The following is a 13,449-nucleotide window of genomic DNA, read 5'->3' on the forward strand; positions in this document are numbered from 1 at the left end:
GCACTCAAAATGGAGGGCAGCAACTGTCATTGGGGTGGTAGAGCTTATATGGGCTGTAGGGTGCCAAGGGCTGGCTGAAGCAGTCAAGGAGGAGCATTGTGAGGAAGAGGCATTGCACCCATGTGGAAGGAAAAGGGTTTCTATTTCACAGAAGTCACGAGGCTTCTCATAAAGAGAAGGGGGCAGGGGGTGGTGGCCATTTTGTGCTTGGCCTTGCCTAAAATGGTGCTGGTTATGTTCAAGATCCCTCATTCCTGCCTTTTAAGTATAGGGAGTGGGGAAAGGGGTGGAGGTCTCTTTCTTCTGAAGCTACTTCCTGCTGGAGATGGGTGAAGATATGAGAAAAATAAAAGATTTATGTTGGCGGGTAAAACAATTAGGTGGTGGGGTATTGGTTTTGTGTGGGGAGGCTGTATTCTTCTGGGGAAGGGCCGACAGTTCTCAGGGCTGATATCCTCCTCCCAGGAACAATTGGGCAACCTTTTAGCTGGTGAAAGCCTGTGTATGTTCCCACTCAAGGATGTCTTCAACACTGGAGGTGGTGGGTCAGGACCAGTCTTGGAGCAACTCCTGTGTGAAGGACATGAAGTGGGCCTGCAAGAATGAGAGGATAATCATGGGGGTAAAGATCATCCTTCTTCTGGGATTGGGGGAAGAGTGGATCCTGGAGATTTTCAATTTTGTGGGTCCTAAAATGGATGAACTGTAAGGAGATGTTGGGTTGGGGGTTGAGCAGAGGGACCCCTCTGGCTTGGTGTTAACAGATTCTTTGGGTAAAGTCTCAGGTGCTAGTTTTACCAAGGATAAGTGATACCAAGGGGCCTTACCTACTACCTTTAGTGCCGTGGAGGTGGTAGGAAGTACTGTATAAAGTCCTTCCCAACATGGTGAGAGGGGCTTTGGAATTCAGGTTTTAATATACACTTGCTGTCCTGGGCTCAGTTTAAAGTCTGAGGGGGTGGTGGGGAAAGGATGAGGTAATAGAAGGTTGGCCTGTTCCTGAAGAAGATCCCTAATGAGTGAAAGAGTAGGAGATACTGGCCTAAAGGTGATGAGCTGGAAGGGAGATGTGTGAGTGAAGGGTCTACTGTAAATAAGCTTGAAGGGGCTGAGGCCAGTGGGTTTGCGGGAGGCAGCTTGCAAGTAAGTGAGTGCTAGAGGGAGAATTTGGGTCCAACGGAGGTGAAGTTCCATGGACAGTTGGTGAGGTGTGTTTTTATAAAGTAATTGGCTTTTTCTACTTTGCCTGGTGACTGAGGCTGATATGGTATATGTAAATCCCATTTGATATGTAATGCCTGTGGCGTGAGTTGTGTAATCTAGGAAATGAATGCCAGGCCATTATCAGACTGGAGGCTCGTGGGCAAGCCAAAATGAGGGATGATTTCTGAGGTGAGAGCATACGTTACTGCTGTAGCATCCTCTGAAGTGCAGGGAAAAGCCTCAACCCAACCTGAAAAGGTACTTACTAAGGTTAGAAGATTGCGTGTCCTTTTGTGGGGAGGCATGTGAATAAAGTCAATTTGTCAGTCCTGGCCAGGAGTGCATCCTCTGGCCTGGTGGGTGGGAAAGGACCAAACTCAGAGGCCATCTCGATTGGAACAATGAGTCCACAAAGGACAATTTTGAGTGATTTGTTTAAGTAACTTGGCCATGTGGGGAGAGGACTATAAGGGCTGAAGAACGTGTAGTAGGGGTTAATAGCCTGTATGAACTGAATTATAGAAATCTAAAAGGATTTGCTCAGTTTGTGTTGTAGGGAGGATATAGCGACCAGAGAGAGTATACCAGTTGTCCTTTCTCAGTGCTCCCAATTGTTGGAGGTGTTGTATTTCTTGAGGTGTGTATTGGGGTAAGGGCATAGGGGCCAGGAGAAGGACCTGAGCAGGAGATAAAGAGTGGGGGTCTAGTGATTGAGCAGCCTGTTTTGCAGTTAGATCTGCCAGTTTGTTTCCCTGGGCTATGGGGTTGTTGGAGGTTTGGTGTCCTCTGCAGTATATAATCCCAACCTCCTTTGGGAGTTGTGCAGCCTCATGAAGTGTTTTGATAAGATGTCCATTTTTTATGGGTCCTCCTTGAGTGGTCATGTATCCTCTCTCCTTCCACATGGCCATGCAGGAATGTTGGATGTGGTGAGCATACTTAGAGTCAGTGTATATATTGACTCATTTGTTACTTGCCAGAGTGAGAGCACGGGTGAGGGCAATGAGTTCTGCCTGTTGGGAAGTGGTGTTAGTGGGGAGGGGAGTAGCCTCAATACTGTGTGTTGCATCTACTATGGCATAATCCACCTGGGGGGTATGCATGGAGGCAGCACTCCCATCTATGACCATGTATGTTGGGGTTGCATAATGGGATGTGGGGAGATGCATGGAAAGGAATTGAGAAAGAGGTCTAAAGCCTCCATGCAATTATGTTCTAAGAGTCATGAGTGTTTTGGGATGAGAGTGGCTGGATTTAAGGGAGGGCAAGATTTAATGGAGAACTGCTAATTTTCAACGAAGGTAAGGTGAATAAGTTGTAAGTAGGAAGGGGAGAGAATTGATATGGCCTTATGGCTGAGCAGGCCTTGAAAATGATGAGGGAACAAATGACTGTTTGTTGTCCAAAGGTTAGTTTAGAGTTTTCTTGCACTAAAAGGGCAACTGCCACCAAGGCCTGTAAACAGGGAGCCCATCCTCGAGCTGTGGTGTCCAATTGTTTGGAAAGGTATGCAACTTGGGAGAAGATATCTCCCACCTTTTATCCCAAAATCCTGACTGACAATCGTTGGGTTTTGTTGATGTATAGGATAAAAGGATGAAATAAGTTTGGGAGGGATAGAGCTGGGGCTGTAAGGAGAGTGGCTTTTAATCACTGGAAGGGAGAATGAATGGGCTTTGTGGGATCTAAGGGAATGGCAGGATCCCTTTTGGCTGCCTCATGAAGTGGCTTTGCTAGCACGCCAAAGCTAGGAATCCATAGATGCAGATACCGTGCAAGCTCTGAGAAAGAAAGGATTTCACCCTTTGTGGTAGGAGTAGGGAGTTCAGAAATTAAACTCTTGCAATGCACCATTATTTCTCTGGTGTTGGGGGTGAGGTGGACTCCCAAATAGGTGACTGAAGGAGAAGAAATTTGGGCATTGCTGGGGGACACTCAATATCCCCTGGAGGCCAGGAAATTAAGGAGAGCAACAGTGTGAGCCTGTGAATCCTCATAGGAGGAGCTATAAAGGAGGAGGTCATCCACATATTGTATTAAAGTGCTAGAGGTTGGAGAAAGTTCAGATAAGTCTTGATCTAAGGCCTGGCCAAGAAGTGGGGGCTGTCCTGAAATCCCTGAGGTAGTACTGTCCAGGTGAGTTGTTGGGAATGACGCATATCAGGATTGGTCCAAGTAAAGGTGAACAGGTTTTGACAGGAAAGGTGTAAGGGGATAGCAAAAAAGACATCTTTGAGGTCAAGTACAGAGAAGAAACAGGTTGTTGTTGGGATTGTGGATAGAAGAGTATAGGAGTTAGAAACGATTAGGGTTATGGGTAAAATGGCCACATTAATGGCCCTGAGGTCTTGAACTAAACGATATGAGCCATTAGGCTTTATAACCAGAAAGATGGGTGTATTAAAAGGCTAGTGGGTAGGCCGTAAGAGATGAGAAGAAAGGAGTTTGTGTATGATGGGTTTTAAGCCTATTAGGTATTTGTTAGCAATGGGGTATTGTGGAACATTGGGGAACAAAGACGGGTTTCACAACTTAACAAGGACAGAGGAATGGCATGTAGCAATAGAAGGAGAAGTGTCCCATACTATGGTATTAATCTTGTCCAAGGAGAAGGGGAAGGTGGAATCCTCAGAGGCCAGGTCTGGGGTGGCCTGTAACAGGAGTATTGTAGCTGGAGTTAAAGCATTTAGGGTAAGGGTAGCTTTAAATTTGGAAAGGATGTCCCATCCCAGTAAGGGAGCTGGGCATTGAGGCATTATTAAAAATTTGTGTGTGAATTGGGTGTGATGTAGGGTGCAGGAAAGGGGTTGAGTGATCCATGAGTAGTATTCTGATCCCATGACCCCTACTATTGTGATAGAGGATGGGGTTGTTGGTCCTGCATATTCAGGAAGGATAGAGTAAATGGCCCCTGTATCGATGACAAAAGATATCGGTTTACCTGCTATGAGGAGAGTTACCCTGGGCTCAAGTGTGCTGATCTCTGTGGGGAACTTGGGCCCTGGGCATTGTCAGTGCTCCTCCTGGGCAAAGCCAAGAAGCTCCAGTAGTGATGGCCATGGAGCTGAAGGTTGTGGGTTAGGGACTGGGCCACTCCCTCTCTGGTGAGTGGAACAGTCAATCCCCCAGTGACCTGGCTGTTTACAGTGAGGACAAGGCCCAGAAGGAGGCCTGGGGTTAAGACAGGCCCATACCCAGTGGCCCAGTTGGCCACATTTGAAGCAGTTCCCAGGTGGCTCGCCCCTAAAGGCAGCCAGCTTTGGAGTGTGTGATCCCTGGATAGCATTAGCCAGGAGCTGATATTTGGCCTGATCTCTTTTGTATTGATTCTTCTTCTCCTCCTCCTCCCTATTGCTAAAAACCTTGAAAGCTGCATTAGGAGGTCTTGTTGGGTTGTATTTGGACCATCCTCAAGTTTTTTAGTTTTTTTTGAATGTCAGGGGGTGATTGGGTAATGAAGTGAGAGTGTAAAAGGGCCATGCCTGGAGGGATGTTTGGGTCTATACATGTGTATTTATGTAAAGCCTCAGAGAGGCAGGTTAGGAACTCACTGGGATTTTTGGTGGATCTCAGTATGATTTCTCTAAGCTTGTCATAATTGACCAACTTGTGAGTAGCCTTTTGGAGGCCATGAAGTAGGTGTGTGGTCATGTTACCCCAGAGATCCTGGTCCCCGTGGCCAGCCTGGTAGTCCCATTTTGGGTCTGTGCAAGAAACGGTAATGGTTCCCACAGGCCACCTATTATTTTGAGCATGTACCTCATCTGCCTGTTGTTGGGCCATTATCCAGACCTGCTCCCTGTCCTTGGGGGACAAAGCAGTAGTGAGAATCATAAAAATATCATGCCAGGTGAGATCATAAGAATGGGTGAGATATCTGAATTCCTTAAGATATGTGTCCGGGTTGGACTGAAAAGATCCCAGTCATTTTTCGATTTGAGAGAGATTGGAAAGAGAAAAGGGGATATGGACCCAAACAATTCCCTTCATCCCTGTCACTTCACAGAGGGAGTATAAAGGAGCTGGAGCTGAGGCGGGGTTGTCACCTGATGAAGGGGAAGAAGGAGCAGGGTTGGGTGGCTGAGGATGAAGAGGGAAAAGGTGAAGGGGCTGATGGAGGATCTGGAGCATAAGGAGGTGGTCGGGGAGCAGAGTGGTCTGACAGATCAAAAGATTGATCCGAGTCCAGAACGGGAGGTCAGGCACGAGCTAGGAGAATTTGAGACGTAGGACAGTTTTGACAGAGAGAAGGATGCTATTGGAGATAGAAGGTGGCGTGAACATAAAGAATCTCTCCGGCTTTGCCACTTTGTTGGCAAAAGTTGTTTATGTCTCTGAGAGTATCTAAATCAAAAGTGCCATTTTCTGGCCACTGGGATCCATTGTCTAGTTTGTATTTACGTCAAAGCTGATTGTAGTAGAAAATGAGGTGTTTGGGTTTAATGTCTCCCTGGAGGCCAAGAGGTTGTAAACTGGTCAGGAGACAGCCCAGAGGCACAGAGTGTGAAGGTTTGGATTGTGAGGATCCCATTTAAAGGGTGAGAAAGGAGGTGGTCAGTCCCAGTAGAAGAAGGGTAACACCAAGGAGTGTCCCCATTGGTGTGCACCTTCTTTTTGAGAGAGAAGCCACCGACTGGCTAGAGGAGCATCCTCCAATAGCTGGGGGGCATGAGAAAGTTTCCCTCAGCCAGGTGCCTGGTCTTTGGGAAGTAGATAGTAGTCATAGAGAGTAGTTGGGGGAACCCATAGAAGTAGGATTGACCCACTGACTCACCATGAATTGAGGTCAGTGGTGGATGCATTGGTCTGAAATGGCAAAAGGAGAGAGTTCTGGAGATACCCAGTCAGGCAGGTCTGGGAAGGGTGGCCAGGGGGCCAATCAGCCCAAGAGAGGTGATCATCCGAAGGTCTCAGCCAGGACCCTTCCTGGGTTTTGGCACCAAAATGAAAGAAAGTGAGCCAAAATGCTGGGTACTGATCAAGATTTATTAAAGGAAAAGAATCTGCTGGAGTGCTCTCAAAATGGAGAGCAGCAACTATTGTTGGGGTGGGAGAGCTTATATGAGCTGTAGGGCACCAAGTGCTGGCTGAGGCAGTCAAGGAGGGGCATTGCGAGGGAGGGGCATTGCACCCATGCAGAAGGAAAAGGGTTTCTATTTCACAGAAGTCACAAGGCTTCTTGTAAAGGGACAGGGGGAGGGGTTGGTGGCCATTTTGTGCTTGACCCTGCCTAAAATAGCACTGGCTATATTCAAGATCTCTCACTTTAACTCTCCTCTCCCCCCTTTTTTTCTCTTTAAAGTGACTGCTAGACAACTACCGCTTAAACTCCTCTCAACTGGTGAGAAGCCTGCTCCCTCTGGCTGGCAGCAACTTGCCCTGATGGGTGACTAGCAGATGTGGGAAGGTCAGTCCTACACCATAAAGATCTTGCTTGAGCAGGTTCCCCCTGACAGGGGATTCATGAGAGTGGTGGGGACTCATTCCCCATGCTGAGCAGTGACTGGAAATCTGGAAGCTGCTAAAATTCTCTTTACCTTTCTCTGATTTTCTAGCCCTCTTCTGCTGTTTGGTTGGATTGTATTCACTACTATGTAGGTGCCCCCTGGAGGGCTCCTGGCTATGCTTTGCTTCTGATTTCCTGAGCCCTCTTCTGCTGTTCTGTATGGGTGCACGCTGGAGGGCTCCTGGCTATGCTTTGTTTCTCTGACTTAAATCTAGGCAGTACCTTTCTTCTTTGTGCCAACAGTGGGGAGGAACTGCTTTTAGCAATTACTGTGCCAGTGGGAGAAGTGGGCCCTGCCAATTGGGACTGGGATAAACTGGACCCTACTGCTCCCCTTTTCTCTTTGTTTGTTTGCTTTGTTAGACATTTAGTTGAGTACCAGTAATCTGAATAAATCTTCGAATCTTTGCACCAACTTTTGGACTTTCAAGTCATTTATTTAGTGCAAGAGGGCGTGCCAATCCTGGTCTGTTGGTAACAGTTACACCTGGAATCTACATTTTATCAAATTTTTCAGATAATTTTGATGCATGTGTTTAGAGTAGAATTATGTATAAACAGAAATGTAATGTGACCCATCTGTAATTTAAAACTGTTTAGTAATATTGACCTAAAAAAAGAAACTGAGGCAAAAAATATAAGACAAAGAATTTATTGGGGCCAATTTTAAGGACTGCAGCCCTGGAAACACAAATTCAATTTGCCTTGAAAATGTGCTCCACAAATTGATTTTTAAAAGGAGAGAGGGGTGTTAAGGGGTGTTTCTGAAGTTGTTTGCTAAGAATTTACAGTGGTTTACTAAAATACCATGAGTTACTGATTGGCTATACATTGCTTTTTGTATCATAAATTCCAGGAACATTGCAACAAAAAGAGTGAGGGTCACATTGTACAACTAGTGATAACATTTGGGTAATCGATGCCCATTGGTGGCAGTGCCTAGTTTGGAAACTGCTGCTAGAACATGCTTTTCCAGCAATTATCAGAGACAAAGGTGAAGAGAATGTGACTGAAACCCTATGCTCGTATCTCCCTAGGCCTACTAAATTTAGGAGACTTTACATTCCTTAGATTGCTCTAAGTCAGTTTTTTTTCTCAGTAGTCATTTAAAAAAAAAAGTGAAAAGAAGGGGCTGGCTGGTTAGCTAAGTTGCCTAGAGCATGGTGTTATCACATCAAGGTCAAGGGTTTGGATCCCTATACAGGGTTCAGATCCCCCTATACTGTCCAGTTGCCAAAATAAATAAATAAATAAGTGAAAAATAAACTGGCAAAGTTAATCTTTATAATATTTTTTATTTAACCCAATATGTCAAAAATATTATTTCACCATGCAATCTATGTAAAAAATTATTAGAGAGATATTTTACATTTTTGTACTCTTTGAAATCCAGTGTGTGCTTTATACTTACGGTATACTTTATTTTGGATCAGCCACATTTCAAAGGTTTGGTTGCTGTGAGTGGCCATGGCTAATGTACTGAATAGTGCAGTTTTAGAGGATGAGATAGCACTAGATTGAAAATCTGGTGGTCAGAGACTGAATTTCATTCTTATATTTGCAGAGCCTATCAACTTCCCAGAAAACAGAAAATGTTTGAGAAATATTAGTTGCTTGGTTAGTTAATTATACTAGCAGGTTGGGCTGTAATCACATGAAGCCGTGTGCCCATGGCTGGGATTGCAGCTCATGAAAGAACCCCATGTTTTTCTGGGGTAATCAGAAATCTGCTAGGGCAGTTAATGGATAATCTTTCGTATTCAGAATAACTTCAAAGGCTGGGAGGGAGCGAGGGGAGACTCCCTTCAAAGGCTTTCTGAGGGAGAAATAGAGCAAGTTAGTAAAGTCAGTTGCTAGGACAACCTTCTCAGGATTGAAAGAAGACAATCACACATTGTAGTCCTAGGCTTGGTGTGGCTGTGATCTTCTTTGTAATATACTGTCCTTTTGATTGGCTCTAAGGAAGAACAGTTTTAAAATGGCTATTTAAGAGTGTAATTTGGAACCAGAGGACTATGTGGTGCTAAGTAAAAGTGCAAAGAGAAGGAAATGGGCTGAACATTGATTAGAAAGGAGCCACCTGAGGTGAAGCACAATCACTTGTAAAGTTCTTGTTGAATTGCTGGAATGTGCAGTTTAAGAGGGACTGTTAACTCCCAGCTGCAGACAGACCTCACTTCCAGGAATCCAAGAGTGGGGATCAAAGTAGTTTTTTTCCTTGGGCCAACAATGTCATTAGATTAAGCAGTTTAAGATGAGTTAAGAAAGTAATTATTTGGTACTTAGTTGATTTTATTTTCTTATGTCTTATTCACAATTTGTCTTTTAAATATTTATATGAATATTAGTGGGTGGGTAATATTTAAGTTTTTAAATAAATTTCAAATAGTGAACTTTTGTTGGGCAAATACTGCTATACATGCCTGGTACTTTGCTAAATGCTTTGTATGTATTTTAGCTCCCAGGGGGAAAAAGAAACATATTTTTGTCTACATTTTACAGATTTTTTAAGGATTGAAATTTTGAGAGATTAAGTGACTTGTTCAAGAATTGTTGCTATGAAAACATATAACTAGAGATAACTTTAGTATTTCCACCTTTAAAAAATATTGGTATTATTCTTCAAAACTAAGTCTTAACTAAGTTGTAAAATTTAAAGTAAATGATAGTATGGTAGTAAATGCATAGGGCCTTAAAGAATCTGATATGATTAATAATAGATTATAATTGTAGATTCGTATAATGAAAGTGAGATTTAAGGATACATTGCCCTAATGATATTAGTAGAAATTGAAATAAGCAGATATTGGAGGCAAATGCAGTGACTAGAAATACTTTGTTATAATCTCAGGAGGAGGTGAAGGGAGACTAAAGCATAATGATAATTTTACACAAGGAAAGTAAGGCACTGGTGATTATCCTCAGTAACTGGTCTCACCTAATGTAATTGTCTCTTGTTCTATTTCCTATTCTAAACAGACCAGGATGGATACTAGTTTTATTCCATTCACTGACACATTGGCATTAAGTTATGCTTTTCTCTGCCTGATATGCCTTTCTCGTACTCTCTGTTGAAAAGGAATTCTTGGCCAACGAATAGATTGACTCCATCCCCCTTGCCAAGCACTGAATTAATTTGTTCATTTTATAAAGTAGTGCAGAAAACATTCAGAATTCATGGAAGTAGGCACAAGTCACAAGGATTTTTCAAGAGGATTTTTTTAAGCCCTGCGTCTTGGTGTTATAACATTGTGCTCTAACCAACTGAGCTAACCTGTGAGCCCGAGTGTTTTTTAACCTAATATGAAGCCATAATCTGAAGTTTTCTGTACTTGTTCCTCAACCCTCTTTGAGGTTGAGGGGTTTTTTAAAAATTCAACAATTTTAATAATGAAGACAACTTTTACTACCTCTCCTCCTCCACCTCCCCACCCCTGCCCTGCCCATATATAGAGAGGCAGATAAAAAAAGCTACATAGTCAAGACAATGAATTCTCTAACTCTTTTCCAGACTAAATGATTGACAGTGATGCCATTTGTGGTAGTCAAATGTTCCTGTCAAAATGAAAAGAAATAGAAAATCAAGAAATTTGAGAATTTGCAGGGTTGGAAGAAGGGATTACTTTTAAAGCACAACTCATAAAATAAAATTTAGAGAGCCTTTGTGTGACAAAGTTTGATAAAAATTCATCCTCTTGGGCTTGACCATCACACCCATTATTATAAATTTGTAATGGATTAAGGTGGCATCAAGTAAATCCTTTCAGTTAGATCAAATGGCCTGGGGTGGTGGTAGAGGAAGAAGGGGATGTTAGGGGTGTAGTTCTCCCAGTGGAGCTTGATAAACCCAGAAACCCTCAATTAAGTCCAGCACAATTATGGAGCAAGAAAGCCAAAAAATTAAAAAATCAAAAAAAGTATATCTACAAGTAAAGTATGAATGGGGTTATTGGCACTTTCTGCTAACTTTCAGGAATCAAATAGATAAGAATCTGACTAGACTAGGTGCCAAAATGACCACCATCTTGGACTGAAAGACATTGTGACTGTTAGAGATACAAAATTGCTCTTAGTGGGCCGACTCCGTGGCTTACTCGGGAGAGTGCGGCGCTGGGAGCGCAGCGATGCTCCCGCTGCGGGTTCAGATTCTATATGGGGATGGCCGGTGCACTCCCTGGCTGAGCGCAGTGCGGACGACACCAAGCCAAGGGTTGCGATCCCCTTACCGGTCACACACACACACACACAAAAATTGCTCTTAGTCTCCAACCTTTTATCAGTAAGAAACAGGTAAGGAAAGCTACCCAGTCCCCAAGGAGGGCATATTCTCCAATGCTTTCTTCAAACATAGCTGAGGAAAAAGAGAAAAGAAGGAATTCCAGAAGGTGATACTGAGGGTCACAGAACATCATGCACTGTGGAGGCCTCCTAAGTAGCACAGAGGAGCCTAATGTGGACCAGTCACTGTGGTGTATCTCCTACTCATTCTCTGTTCAAGTGGGAGTTTTTTGTGTCTACCTTTTACCTGCTTCACCTTTGCATACTGGGTGTATAAGGGACAGTGAGTTTTGTACTTTTAATTCACAGGCATGATGAATCAGATTATTGTTCGTCAAATATTCATTCCCCTCCTCTTCCCCCTTGTGGTGGAGTATATTCCCTGCCACAATGACTTTGAAGGTGGCCTTGCTTTGTGACTTGTGAACATATGAACATGTGGCTTCCTCTAGCCTATCAAATGTGAATGTCTATGATTTATGCAAAGATCTTAAATGTTGTGCATTTGTCTCATGCTTCTCTGCTGCTATAAACTGTCATGGAATGAGCTTGTCTCGTGGACTGAGAAAATGTGGGGACAGCTGGAGCAGAACAGAATCAAACCCAAGTGAAAACAGAAATGTTTGTTGTTTTAAGCTACTGGATTTGGGTTTGCTATGTAGCATTATTTCACTAATAGCTGACTAATACACTCATTCTTTAAATGAAGAGAAGCTACATCTGGATATGATGTAAAATCCACATATCATTCCCAGATGTAGTCTAGTATGAGACACTGGGACTTTGAGCTTCATATTATAATAAGTGAGACTTTTGGGTTGTCTCCTTGGGGAGGTAGTAAATGTGTTTGGGGCACAGAAAGAAGAGAGCTTTAAATATTTGATGACCATAGGTATTCTGTGGAAGTCACTAGTACTGCTCGTTGTATCTCCTGTTTCTCCCCCTTTCAGGCACATAGTAAAATTGTACTTGCCAGTCCCCTGTGATTGTGTGGGGTCAAGTTTCTAGTTCTGGCATGTGAGTTATGAGCAGAAGTGACAGGTAATTGCCAACGTGAGAACCTCAAGAACTTTCTTTTCATTTTTGCACAGTGATTGCTATTATTCCAGATAATGGTTGCTCTATCATTCTAGGTCCTGAATGATACAGAGCAGATTTCCACAAACTCTTAGTGGAAGTGTAGTATTAGTAAGAAATAAGTTTATGTTGTGTGTGTGTGTGAAAAAAAACCCCCAAACAAATGAAAAATTTATGTTGTGTTAAGTTCACTACATTTAATTCTGTAGTGGGTAGTGAGGTTTTCTTTTCCATTTATTTTTGGGCTTGGTGTCTGGATGTGGAATAGCTGGGTTGATATTTTTCTGGTATATGCTAATATGTTCAGACTGCTTTTGTGGCAATGCATTCACATTCTGCTTGTTCAGTGCCCATGCTCTGCTGGTTATTAAGTATTTTGAATATAATCCCTGTGGATGGCCAAAAATAATAGAAAGCATACAGTGTAATATTGTAATGAACATTTAGAATATGAAGAATATTTGCTTATTTCTTTAAAAAATTCAATTTTGGGGTTACATCATTGGTATTGAATCCCAAAAGAAGGTGTATTATCCCATATTACCAGAGTACTAAGTAGTATAGATAAAACCTCAGCTGAGAGTATGTAGACGCTATCCTAGGATTCTACAGTATGAGGAATATTTAAAACTTTTGATGTGAAAATTGAAGTCAAAATGTTTCCCTGTCCCTTTGTTAAACAGTTTTGGGAGAAGGCATACTTTCCTTTCCCCAAGTTAAATAAGTCTGGGACCAAAATAATTCCTGTTCCTGAGCTAAACTATTCTAGGATGAAGTGCACACTCACCTTGTTGCCAAATGATTCTAAGAAAAAGTAAAAACAACTTGCTCCAGAAAATGCCTTATGAATCAACAAATTAGTTTAATTATTAAGACTAACACCTACAAATCAAGACTCACTTGCCTCAGTGTGCCCACCAATTCAAAGTCATCGTGCCATAAACAATACCCAATCCCTACCTTGTAAGGCCTGCTTTAAAAATTTCCCAACTCAGACAGTAAAACCCTAAAAACATGCTTTCTTAATTTCCCATGTGGAGACACTACTAGACTCTGGCAAGGTCAAGTTCTCTCTTCTGCAGTAAGTCTAATGAACTAACCTTTCTCTCCTTGATCAACAGGATTCTCTGATAGTTTTTTAAGGAGTCAACCCACCAAATTGCTTTTTTACATGTGAAGTTTAGCATGCATGAGGGTGATGGTATCCCCTTATCTACGTTAGCATAAACTATTATCATATTAGGAAATCTTTTCTTATTTGAGAGAAAAAAGTACTATTTGAACATATTTCAAGTTTTAAGTATTCCATTTCTAAGATAATACATGTGGAGTAAGATCCAAAATTAAGGCCCAGTATTGTTGCCTTGAAATCTGGTAAAATCGGG

Source organism: Cynocephalus volans, chromosome 6, assembly GCF_027409185.1.
Source record: "Cynocephalus volans isolate mCynVol1 chromosome 6, mCynVol1.pri, whole genome shotgun sequence".
In the NCBI taxonomy this organism is placed as follows: Eukaryota; Metazoa; Chordata; class Mammalia; order Dermoptera; family Cynocephalidae; genus Cynocephalus; species Cynocephalus volans.